The sequence below is a fragment of the Atheta coriaria genome, unplaced genomic scaffold (genome assembly GCF_025399875.1).
Source record: "Atheta coriaria isolate IRGN ID8LTWV9N9 unplaced genomic scaffold, Caltech_Dcor_3.1 hic_scaffold_4_pilon, whole genome shotgun sequence".
Classification (NCBI taxonomy): Eukaryota; Metazoa; Arthropoda; class Insecta; order Coleoptera; family Staphylinidae; genus Dalotia; species Dalotia coriaria.
The window spans coordinates 3,616,626-3,629,209 of NW_027045446.1; the positions used below are offsets into that span (position 1 = coordinate 3,616,626).

The window sequence follows — 12,584 nt, forward strand, 5'->3', positions numbered from 1 at the left end:
GAGAGTCGAGATCGCGTGATAAGCGCGCGTGGCGCGCGGAGTCGTTCGGTGTTTGTTCATCGCGTGATTCGGTTTATATTTGCTTTCGAAGAATTAGATTGGAAATTCATCCCATCGCCACTGCGGGCAATCGTGATGCGGTTGAATTAAAATAAGTACACGTCGACGTGTGTGCATGAGAGAGAGAAAAATGATCGAGAAACCTTATCGTTTGCTATCAACATGTGCGCGTGATGAGAGGAAGTGTTGGAGTTGTTACGGGCGCCAATTTATCTGAACGTTCGTAAGTTGATTACGAACATTACTTGCCATCGTTCCTAGATGGCTATACTTGTATGTGTAGCGAAATAAAACAAAAGTTATACGCGTTGAATTTCAATTTGCTTCGCACACGAGCGAAAAATAACGCAAGTACGAATAGTTGTTTCTTGATAGTGGGGAGTGGTAAAAGAGCGCATACCCGTATCGTGAGTTTTAATGGCCGAAGCACCGTTATGAATATATATTTCAATCGATATAATAATTTTGCGAAAATAGACTCGGTTAGTAGAGGTGGCTGCTGCAACGCGCGCCGACTGAAATTTAAATGCAAAGTTTCCTCGTAAGTAATCACGTCTCCAGGCTTCCAGCAAGTTTCGTCCGCGACCGCCACGCAGTTGGAATATTCCGTCTTCGCAGCGTACAAATCTGCTAATTACCAAAACGAAAATTTTCCATTGCGCCTGGCGGCGGCAGGCGGTATGCGACTTGCTGCCAGCTCAGCGATGCGACGTTATGACTTCTTCATCAACGCGCGTGGCGCGCACGGCTGCGAATGGAGTAATCATCATCATCACGCTCGCACTTCATCAAACAATTTTATCATTTGACGTTGTTGCAGCCTTTTTAAGCGTCTTATTTCCTTTTTTATCGCCACGTCGAGAAACGTTTTTCAATTCACTCATTGCGCTCGTTTACATTTGCGCACTTTTTTTCGGCTTTTTTGACGTTTTCAAGTAGGTAATGCCTGGGAATTGTTACGCTTCGAGTCGTTGTATACCCATATCGAATTTGCTTTCAGGAGTACAAGTCTATTTACTTAAATTCCACAATTCGGCATCGATTGCGTTAAATTACGTTAGGTTGTGTGTTCGGCCCCGACGCCCGGTTTGCGTAGATGCTTTCGTCGAACAAAGAGCGTTTAGTTTGAGGGCTTTGTACAAAACTACCTCTAGTTTACAGTATAGATACCACCGGCAAATACAAAGTGATATCAAAAGTATCAACACTGTATACTCTGACTTTTAACTTCAGTCCGAATTTTGGATTTTCATCAAAACACTTGTTGCAAGTTTTGATGGGCTTGAATAAAATAGCCACAACTTGATTAAAGTTTTGTAATTGCAAAACTGATTTAAGGCTTGTTGGTGTTTGAGTTCCGGGTAGTTTGTTGCCCACGGTATATATGAAGCATTACCGGCTGGAGTAAAACCCACACGGACACACCTCCCACAGGAAACTGAGGCATTTCAGGAAATACAATTAACTAACCCTAAATTTCCTCGCACCTAATTCTTCTTTTTGCATTTTCACCTTTCGTGCATTGCGGTTAAACGAAACCTTCAACAAAAACAGTATTGAATAATCATCAACGCATATTTTGCACACACACATTATTCACTTTAAAGTTTAAAATTTATGATTCAAGTTTGATTAGAGCCGGAGAGGAAATTTATCGATATCTTTTAAGTCCTTTTACTTTGCGTCCGCGCTCAGAAACGTATGCATGACAAATAGTTAACGTGCATCGAACAGGATAACAAGTTGGGCGAGTAAATCAAATTTTAACGCCTCAACAATTTCGAACAGGAGCTGGGACATTTAACAATGGATGAGTTTTTTCTTGCTTCGACTAAAGACGATGCGGTTAAGCAAATCCTGATCGCAATATATAATTATTTTCTAAATCCTGCAACGCACTGATGTCTCAGAAGCGAAACGAAGCCCTTCCTAGTCGATAATTTATCGACGCGTATTGTTTAGTTTATTTTACGTCGCTTGGGGCGGCGTTTTGTTTAGCGTGCAGACTACATATCACCGAACGGGACACTTTAATGCCGGATGTCCAATATTATCGCCGATGGTTGCTTCCGGTGCGATGACGCTACCGGACGCATATAGTGAAACATCAGGACAACAGAATCTAGTAAAAATTGATGCGTGGGAATTTCAATCCTGTTTATTGCAAAAAATTTCTTTAAAGAGGAAAATGTGTTAAAATAAATTTTATATCGGTGATGAAAAATAACAAATTTTTCGACATTTCATTATAATTTTATTTTTCTATATTATGTTGATGGGCAAGCTGTTCCTCCTGCTTTTTCACTTCCTGCAGTTGAAGTTAGTGAGTGGTGCGTGCCACGAGTCGAAATTAAATTAATTCGCCCCTTTTAAGCTCCGCGCGCGATTTTAATAATTTATCATAGCGCGAAGGATCCCTCCGACCAACTTTGGTCATTTACGTCGGCGTAACTTTCGGGCGAATGTTTTCGTAAACGTTTTGTAAATTAAGTCTTTAACACCGTTAAAGTCCACTAAAGGGCCGAGATGGGAGCCGGCAGCCACTCCGGTCTTGTGGCTAACCGGGCTAACGATGACTAGCCCACGATTCTAACCTCCGAGACTCAAATGACAACAAATCCATTGAGATTTAAACAAACGGCCATGGCTTTTTTCCTTATCCAAAAACTTGTAGAGTTTCTTTCTAGCAGATTTTTTCACTAAATTCAGACGGGCAATAGTAAATGAATCGTCGAATAGAGACGTCCAGGAGAGGATGCTCGTCGTGATTGATCCTGATATGATTTATTGGTCGTTATGGGTTCATCCTCAGAGGAATGCGAAAAGCGGAAATTACATTAATCTTCTTCCGATTATTTTCTCATCGAGCGTGAGCATACAGCATGTCCAGCGTACAAATTTTACGACAATTTTTACATTCGCTTATAAAACGATTCGCTCTTTTTTTATAAAGGCTTTATAACGGTCGCGATCGTTTTAATGCCAAACCAAATCCAGTTTCAAGCGATTGCGACACAATGCTTTTATTTCCTCTTTTCATTTCATTGGAGTGGCGGAGACTTTATATCGCGCGCGCGTTCGAAAACAATACGTCGGCGGCGAGGCGTGGTGGAAAGACAATAAAAACAAGAGAGGCGTTGTGTGCGAACAGCAAGATCGAATGCGCGTATTGCACATCGCAATACCATTCGCAAGATTCATCGCTCGTTCGGCACGGGCCATAATAAAAGAAGAGTTACTTTATGGTTTTCAATAATAGATTTTAAGACCCATTAAATATTAATGACATATTTGGAGTGTGCGACGTAGCGAATCGTTAGCTCTGTGGTGGAGGCGCGCCATGAAATGCCCGCGGTTAATAATGGCTTCGCCTGAATGCATTCTCTGCGTTTATCCTTCCGCTTTCTTACGCGCTCGGCTGCTCTCTCGCGGTAAACCGCGCAGCATTGGCATGTTTAGAATTTTTAACTCGGCTTTACTTCATAATCATGTTATATACGCGGTGTTGTTGGTGTACGCTGTCGATAACGTAACTCCCGCATCAACTTCCTGTGCCTGCGCGTGGCGTGTGTGAGTGTGGATTGAAGTGGAATGAGTGGAGCGGCAATTTTCTAACAGAGCTGATGTCAACTTTATATTGGCGCTTGGCGCGTTTGTCGCGCTCGGCGAACAAGTTATTTGTTGGGAACTTTGTTGCTTTGTTGGCATCCTCTTCAGAGCTTTATGTGCGAGCATCTTAAACGCCACCCATTTGTATTCATATTGGTATATGTAAAAAAAAAACGCTCACATTTTTTACTACTCTGATAAGCTTTCAGATAATACGCGTAAAATTTTGTACTTACATGGAAATTGTTGTTGGATGTTGTTCGGTGTAATTACGCAATTTTGATTTGATGGCTCGTTTATGTTGCGTTGTGTCGAACTCATTAATGCAAGCTATGCATATTTTGTGCATGCTCATGAGAGCTTAGCTCGCCTGTCACGCTGGATAATTGCATGAAAAGCCACCTCAAATGCGCATAATGGCCAATAAATTGTACCTGCCAATTGAACAAAGCAACAAACACTCCACGAAACAATAAACATTAATTGCAATGCGTGAATTTTTTCTCTTTCGATAATTCACGCATGTTAAACGTTGTGTTATCAAACACGCTGAGTTTACTGATGTCGAACATTACTCGTCAGCTTAATAATTGCGTGTCTACGATTGCAAACGTCAGAATTTATGATTTATGACAGAGCTCGTCGCTGCGGGATGAAACAAAGCAGCTTCTTCATCGCTCTCTCCAAGTGAATATGTGCGTACGCCAGAAATTTCGGGCTGATCCTCGCAATTTGCATATAAATCAACAGCCTTTTGATATATCGGCTTCAATCAGTTACAACGCAGTCTCTCGTACGCGCAGATTTAACTTCTAATTATACTCGCAAATCTTCAATTTATCTAGAGAGGTTTACCGGTAAATAGTGCCGTGTCGAGCGTCGCCTAATGCCGGCCTTCGAGGGTGTTGTCGCGCCCCAAGATCGCAGATAGAATGAATATCAAAAGGACCTCCTGCGGTTGCCGCCACCATGTTGCGCATGCCGTGAGCCGGGCAATCTTCGCTCGACGCCCGCTTCGTTGTGTTCTTAGCCTCCGCGCTTAGTCCTCGCGCCATTTGAATTGAAGTCTCGTCCTGTCGGCGCGCTCGTCGATTCGCACGGTTCTCGCACAAACAAAAGGCACTAATGTAAACGTCGTATTTGCGCTGTGCGATGCAATGCCCCGAACAGCGCAATTTCGCAATCGCAACGCCGGGTTGTTTCGTTTGATGCTCGGCATTGTTAACCGTTGGTGGGTTCTGCGCCGCTTGCGTTTTGGGCATTGTGCTCTGTTTGCTGCCGAGCGCGGTGTGTAGTCGTTATAGTGTGCTGGTTTTGCCAGTGAATTAGTGGCGCGCAAAAAGGCATAAATTTGCAGACGGTTTAATTGGCTAATGCGTTTTGCACTATATTTTCGACGCGCATTGGCGCGCGCAATTTAAGTGAATTATTATTTTATTCGTGCTGTTTATATATTTACTAACTGCGTTATTGTTTTTGGCAAACGTTCACGCATAAAACACGACAAACAAGCGAATCAACTCCCCAACTAGCGGTTTAAAAACCTTAAAATTAACTTACCGTAAACATTTTTAAGTTTCTGCAAAATAAATTTGTTTAAAATAAAAATTCACCAGTTTACACAGGCATAACATTTTTATTAATTTAAATTGGCGACATTTGAAACCGAAACTTTTGTATTCATATCTATACACGCAATTTCAGTCTCTCTCGTAAGTATATAATAAAGGATATCATCCTTTATACATCTTTAACTGTAAACATGAACTGAGTCCAAAAAAATAATCGAAAATTTGATATTTTACAAGCGTTGCGCGTCATCAGCATCGGTTGCTCCTCCCACACTATTAAAATCTCACTTTTCTTTAGGTCAACACAATTATCTGATATCTTAGTATTTACACAATACAATTTATGCCTAAGTTCATGTGCGCTTACCTTCGGCGCAGGAACGTACTGTATATTACACACAAACATTTATCTCCTCTTCTACTTAGGTATACTCATATTTTAATTAATATAATGCGTCTTGATAAAATATAAACCATGTTTTTGCTCTTAATTATTTTTTGTTGGTATTTTTTTATAACAAAAAAAAAGTAATGTATAATGTATTATTAATCTACCCTTTTCAGATTGGAATCAAGGTCAAATTTTGTTAAGTATGTATAAATTTTACATTCATCTTTCGCCGATTTTCTTGCTGATTTTTTAGGCGCTTTGTTAACTCTCATGGTCGTGGATTATTCAGCGGTGTTGTCTCGGCTGAAGAAATTATTTATATTTACAATAGGAGGATCGTTAGGATTAATAATGGAAGAGCGAGCTGTTGCCGAGCTGCGATGAGAGACGGCTGCGACGATGGAAAGGTAAACTCGTCATCGGAGGCGGCGGACAGCTCTTCGCGACTGGAGTCACTCGGATTGCTGCGTAGACGCAAATCTGCATAGAGCACAGGACACAATGATGCATTATACACTTTGCAAGAATCATTATTTGATGTGAAAAGCGCGCCGACAGCCTGGCAGCGCCCACAGCAAGAACTAGCAAGAAAGATAAGCATAATAAGAGATGTTGGAAAGACACAATAGAGTTTATAGTTTAGTTATGTTGTTACATTTATTCATTCGAGAGAAAATAGTTATTCATGCGGAAAATATAGGGCATGCGGTTTACGAATGCATACATAAACGACAATGTAATTCAACGCAAGAAATATTTACAGGATTATAAAAATTGCCAAACTTTTACCTCTTTCTTTTGTAGCAACAGGATCGTAAATTTCATTGCTGCTTATATCAACAGATGGATCTTTTGCCTTCCACGTTGTTTGACTACATCTGCTGCTGTCAAAAAAGAATCATTTGTTTATATCATCATTAAAATTTAAAATTTTTGTAAGCAGGAATTTTACATTTAAAAACGTGCAATGTGAATTAAAGGATTACCTTTGTCGACGGTCGTCCGAATAGGAGCCGTCGTCGTAGTGCTGGTGGTGACTTTTTGCGTAGAAGGTGTGGGTATGTCTAAAAACAATAATCATTGACAAGCGTGTTCAAGTGAGTAGTTAGAATGATAAGGAGTGCACGTTTGCGGAAACCAATTAATAATGTAATCATAATATAATGTTATTTAATTAAAAGTAAGCGTAAGCATAAATAGATGATGGATGAGCGGGTGAACGTTAGTGTACATAGAGCAATTCGACATTGAAGTTTAGTTTAGTTTGCGTACAATTTAGTAGGAAGAGCACGAATGGAGAAAGCCTGATTTAATTAAGGTGAGCCTTGCGGAACGTGAGCGGCATCGAGGCATCGATTGCGTTTGCGAAATGATCTTTGTTGTATTCGCAGGTGAGGGTGGCTCACAAATGCTGACGGTTTATTTGATCTCAGGAAAATTATCTAACAGTCTGGTGCAGTACAATGTTCGATATGGTATTGTGAGGGTTTGAGTTCACAATTTGTAAGCGCATCTTGTTGAAAAAGTAATTCTCACGGTGTCCTAAGTGCAAGCCAATACTTGCACGTGTCGGAAAAACATCGAATCTCGTTTTTATTCGGGCAAGAAAAAATATCTTCGTGTGACGGGTTTTCGCGTGTCGCGCAATTCTTTAGATGACAGACGATCCACGTCCAGAGCATTCCACGAAGGAAGAAGCTCTTTGCGTGCCGACAATACGCTCCCCGCGCACAACGATGATGGGGACCGACGAAAGCGCGGGTGAATTGCATCCGATTTCTATGAATCGCATTTTATCAGCTTGTTATGCGTTAGAAGGTGAGCGGATGCCACGGCCGCATGTGTGCGCCATGCTGGTCTTGTTATCGGTTTGAAAGAGATTGCCGCTTTCCGCTTAACGTTTTGCCCATTTTCAGCTGCGTTGCTGGCGTGTTCAGTAAAGCAGAGAAACGAGAATGGAGAAACGTGTACGAGTATGTCGCGACACTTGGTAGTAAATGCCCCGTGTTGGTGTCGTGACACCAACGCGACAAGCAGCATGGAAGCATTCTCGAGTTTTGAAGGAAATTAGAGGAAAAAGCCGAATGACATTTATTTTTAGGTTGGGTGCGAGTGTGTTGGTACTACGAGATGATGTAGAGTTAGGTGATGTTAGGTAACGACATTTTGCGCAATTGCTTTAGAAGTGTGTCAGTACTTACGATACAGTTTGATGGTGCCGTCCGTTTCACCCAGCGAGTTCTTCGACACGCATTTGTAGGAGCCATAGTCGGCAGCCACCACCGCCCTTATCGTCAGCTTCATGTGCACCTTGTACGCGTTGTCAACCAAAACTGGCTCGTATTTAGCACCTGCAGAGTCAAACACAAACAGTTTAGCTTTTATTACCACCACCAGCCACATAACCCACATTATAATCTTAAATTTCTCTAATCTTTTAAGGTTAAATCTTTTTCTCTTCTTTTTAAAAATCTGATTTTTCACAAAAAAAAAGAAAATATCCCATAGAGAAAGCAGCCGAGCACAAAATGAAATAGCGCTCCATTTAATCGATGCGCGAGTGCGAGAGCAAACCACAGGACGTCTGAAAAAGAGAAGCGCGAAAAAGTTGAAAGTACTGCAAACGAATGATATTGAATTAATATATCATGAATATATGCGTCCGACTTATGCTCTCCACTTGCCCTCATGCTAGGCGTGTGCTCGGCGTGCACCTAGAATGCGATAATAAATATGCTTTACGATTTGGGCCTCGCAAGCTCGCGAAAGCGAAAGAGATGTATACGTCGAAAGTTCGCTGGTAGTAAAGTAAAAAATATTAGAAGCGATAAAGTAATGCCCGTACTAAGTTATCTAGCGAGCAATGCGCAACCCGGCGTGGGATATGTCGATTTTCAAACAAGAAATTAAAAATGGATAAATGTATTTGGCCGAATGCGGTTTGCTGCTGGAGGACGCTCCATGAGATACTTTCTGACAGACGTAGTTGTAATGCCGCATTAATCCCCACTTGTCCAAGTTTGGTATATTTATTGTGGGCCCATGTGTTTATACTTTGGACTCTAAATCATGACTAAACGGGTTAACGCGCACGAAAGGGACCCGCATAATTTATACCAGGTATTCCAATAGTTACAAACATGTTTACATGCAACACAGAAAAAAAAACCAACAAAAACTCTTGCAAAAATGTAGATTTTTCTTGGAATAAGAAAAATATCTCATGGAATCTGCGAAGAAAACTTTCCAATGATTGCATCCTAATGGCCGACTATTACCTACAAAGCGAACGCCTTTTTTCCACCCTGCATGTTCATTCAGCATGTGATGTGATGTGGCTAGTTGTGCAAGCAGAATGCGAAATTGGAAAAAATTGCGGAAAAGATGTTCCAGCTGCGACTCGGCAACGATACAGATTTTTATATGAGGAGCCCGTACGACAATTGTGCATCAAACTACTAGCCCGATCGGCTGGTTCACCATATGAATTGTTCATTAGTAATTGTGCCTCGTCAAAGTTACGTCGCTCACGCGTGCCGGCCGAAGGTAGCGGGTCGGAATCTATTGAAATATTCATGCCGGCACATTCCGAATATTACCCCAACATTTCATTCCCCGGGTGCGACCTGCGACTTTTCTGGAACTGATCATTATTGCTCCTCGAGCAATCCTCTTCGTACGCCTCATGCGCACACTATTTTTCCGTGCTCCTCGTTTTCTTTTTGCAATGACAATGATGTCTCATCAATGCGCAGTGCAGCATCTCCAATGATGACAATAATGTCACCTCCATTTATCAAGCGCTTCAACAAAAAACCAAAATAATGTTTTCTACGTGCTTCGATTGCATGGAAACGATTTATGCTGGAATTGTGAATTGTTTTGATTGTGTCGTAAACGGAAAATCGGCGACGATCGTAACGTTTAAGTGTGTCAGCCGCATACTTGATTAAAGGTCGTTAATAAATTTAAGGATAACAGACGTCCTTGTTTCTTCGGTACTCTGTGGTCCTCCACACCGAGAAAACTAGGTAACCAGCGCAAATAAACATAGTATGCGCATCTATAGATCAGTATAACAACGTGTAATATGTCCTCCTAACAAAACTCAGTGTAAATATACAAACATCTTGTCATAATCCTTCCGTGGCATACTCGAATGAAGACGGAACACACGAGCAAACTTAACACAAATCAACGTCGTTGCATTCTGTAAATTTGCAATTGTCAACGGAATATTCCTCTGAAATTTACTATCATCTAAACATAAACTGTCTGTTAATATAAGAAATGAATCAGAAAGCAAACAAAAATTAAGCCTCGTTATTATCGGTAATAACTTCAATCTATCGACGTTTATAGCCCTTTAATCCACTACGATTACGAGCTGGACGAGCGCGGTGAAAAAAGTTAATGCAAGTGGGTAGTTTTGAGGGCAATTTCGTTAAAACAAAAATTGGTTCTGGGCGCTCACCTTGAGAAATGATATTGCCCGAATCCTTCGTCCAGTAATTGATCGATTTGGGATAGGCCTCTGAATGGCACTCGAGGGTGATTTGCTGGCCTTCCATTGCTCCGACTAGTTGATTTTGGATCCATATCATTGGCGGGACTGCAAAGTAATCGTATTTCAATTTCATCCAGCGCAAACTCTAATTTTTACTCTTTAATAATTAATTTACTAAAATATGAACTGCTAGTAATTGGCTGTAGGAAATTACAAATTTCCAGCGGAGTTTGTTGGTTGAGTTAACGAAGTATGCAATAATAGCTCGTGTATTATGCAAGCATATTGTAATAATAAAGTGTAGCGTAATGAAAATAAGGAAGGCGGTCGTAGTTAACTTACAGTGCACGATGAGCATGATGCGCTTGCTGACTGACGGCGGCACACCGTTGGAGGCGATGCAGAGGTACGGCCCCATGTGCAATCGATTCACCTTGCTGATATTGAACACGCTGCCGTCGACCGTCGCCACTGCAAACAATAATTAACGACGCCGACTTTACTGCTAATGAACTGTTAACATCGATAACGAATTAAATTGTAACTTCTGATGTTGTGCGCTGGCGGAACCTCACCGCCCCGAGCATTAGAATGGCGCAATGGAATAAGCGCGCATTGCGATTGCGATGCCATCGAACCAGGCGGCTGATAATATTGCAGGAGTAAGTAAGAAACCTACCGCCCGCAAACAGTGAGTAACTGTGCAAACTCATGGCGCAGCAGCACGAACCAAGTTTGGTACAATTCGGCATTGTTGCGCGCATTTGCGGTACTAGGTGTCACCAGAAATTAATGACGTCTTTTAGCAACGTAGAGGAACGCCTTTGCCCGCAGAGATATAATTAAGAGCAATGGGGCCCCGCTGAAAATCAGTCAAAATTGCAATGAATCATGCGGTGGTGACCAGGTCGCTCGGAGAGTACTCCATGGATAATGATTTTGCAATTTTGGTTAGCCATAACACGTAATTTGGACAATTTTAGAGCAAACGCAAATTTGATTATGACAAACATGGCTGCGTTAATTAACGCAAACTTATTGCACCTACCTCTCTACTCATATTTCGTAAATAATTGATGTGCAGATCTAAATGTCCACACCATTTATTTATTCACCGAGAAAAACATTCCGCTTGCTGATGTGCGTTTTTTGCGTTTCATTTTTGGAAGTGGCAAAAACGCGCCTTGTGTCACGTTGATACACGAGCATATGTGTAATTGCCTCGGCCGCTTAGAGCTCGCACCCCTCTTGGGAACAATACCTTCAGCCGGTGGCACGCAAACACGACTTAACGAAAACTCCACCCCCGACTCGCCGCCGCAAAACCTCAATCCACACACTGCTCTGACGCGTGTGCACGCACGCGAATGCGAAGTGTTAAAATATTATCTTGTTATCGCCATCACTCGGCCAACTATAAATTACGATAATAAATCACCGCATCGTATTTAAATTTTAATTGGCCGAAGTAATAAGCTGCAACAAAAAAGCAAGCAACCACCTTGCAGGAGAAAAAAAAAACGGCAACGTTGCGGAACATAAAGTAGCGTAATGAAACGTACGGAGCGCGTCCGAGGGATGGCGAAAAACATTTCGGAAAGAAAATTTATGACGCGGTAATTATGTGCGACGTGCGACGCGCGGACCCGGCAACGTTGAGTGTAGAAAAATTAAAATATCATTTCTGCGCAAAAATAATTAATGACTAATGAATTACTCGTCGTTTTTTCCCTCGTAGGGTTAAAAAGTGTTTTAAGTGTTGGCAGGTAAATTTATAAGTGTACAGATTTAAAAGCTTTCTTTTTAATAAATAAAATTTCATCATTAAAGATAATTACCATGATATTTGACGTACGTTGCTAGAATATTTTTTTAATATATCAACTTTTATGAAATTGAATTGCCCGAAAAAAAAAACATATTTGTATGCGTTGACAGTGTGTCAACAAACTTCCTGTGACCATTAATATACGAATTAAAAAGTTAATCCAAGCGCATGCAAGAAGATAAACAGCTGATTATTTATTATTCGGCGTTGTTTACGGCGCAGATACACGGAACGCATGTCGGCTGGTCGGGTGGACAAAACCGGAGCTAATAAATAATTTTCCATTCATTGTCAAACGAAATGCGTATGGCGTCGATAAATCTGCTCGCCTCGTTTGACTCGCCCACCGAGCAGCGTTGGCATCGAATTGTTTTTGTGTTCGACAGTTCCAGGGACGCTAACGCACAATCCTGTGCGCGTGATTGACATCGACAACCGGCGATTCTACCGCCGTTCAAGCCGAAAATAACGCGCAGGAATTTACAAATATCCGCGTGTGAATTATCGCCGATTCGCTGCCCATTTGTTATCAATTAGCGGATGCAGTTTAAATGCGCTTTAATGAGGTAAGTAATAGTGCGGTGGCACACACAACAAATTCCTGTGATTTACGCAATT

The 12,584-nt window shown here is 41.5% G+C and overlaps 1 pseudogene; it reads right to left on the minus strand.

Moving 5' to 3' along the window:
- Positions 1–5,285: 5,285 nt before the first annotated feature.
- LOC135791115 (neurotrimin-like) overlaps positions 5,286–12,584 on the minus strand; it is a 49,761-nt pseudogene continuing 42,462 nt past the window's right edge.